The sequence below is a fragment of the Brassica napus genome, chromosome C4 (assembly GCF_020379485.1).
Source record: "Brassica napus cultivar Da-Ae chromosome C4, Da-Ae, whole genome shotgun sequence".
In the NCBI taxonomy this organism is placed as follows: Eukaryota; Viridiplantae; Streptophyta; class Magnoliopsida; order Brassicales; family Brassicaceae; genus Brassica; species Brassica napus.
In genome coordinates this window covers 45,261,082-45,261,756 of record NC_063447.1, presented here as the reverse complement: position 1 = coordinate 45,261,756, position 675 = coordinate 45,261,082, and positions in this window count along the sequence as shown.

The following is a 675-nucleotide window of genomic DNA, read 5'->3' as shown; positions in this document are numbered from 1 at the left end:
TGTCAAACTCCCCGCAACTATTGAACCTTCCACCTTTGCAAGATTTCTTGCTTTCCCCTTCAAATGTTTCATTTGTCGCTCATACGGATACATCCATCCGTTGTGAACAGGTCCACGAAGCAATGCTTCATATGGTAGGTGGACAACTAGATGCTCCATGACGTGAAAAAATGAAGGAGGAAATATCTTCTCCAGGTTGCACAATATGATCGGAATGTTCTGATGAAGTTGTTCGATGACTTCTTCCTTGAACGTACGTGTGCTAAGATCTCTGAAAAATGCTCTGATGGTTGTATATTGCAAAAGTAATCAAATTAATAACATTTCATAACATATGTATATATATTATAAAATTATAATTACCTGCAAGTGCTTCATGGACATTTGCTGGAAGGAGCTCGACAAAAGCAAATGGAAGTAGTCGTTGCATAAACACATGACAATCATGACTCTTCATTCCGGAGAACTTTTGACCTCGTTCAACACATATTGACAGATTTGAAACATAACCATCAGGAAACTTAACTTCTGATGCAACTCAGTCAAACAAGGTTGTTTTGGCTTCTGATGACAACCGGAAGATGGGAACAGAAACGTTTTCATTGCTCTTGATATGTAACTCACTTCTTGAGCAAATATCAGGTAAGTCCATCCTTGACTTTTTGTTATCTTTTG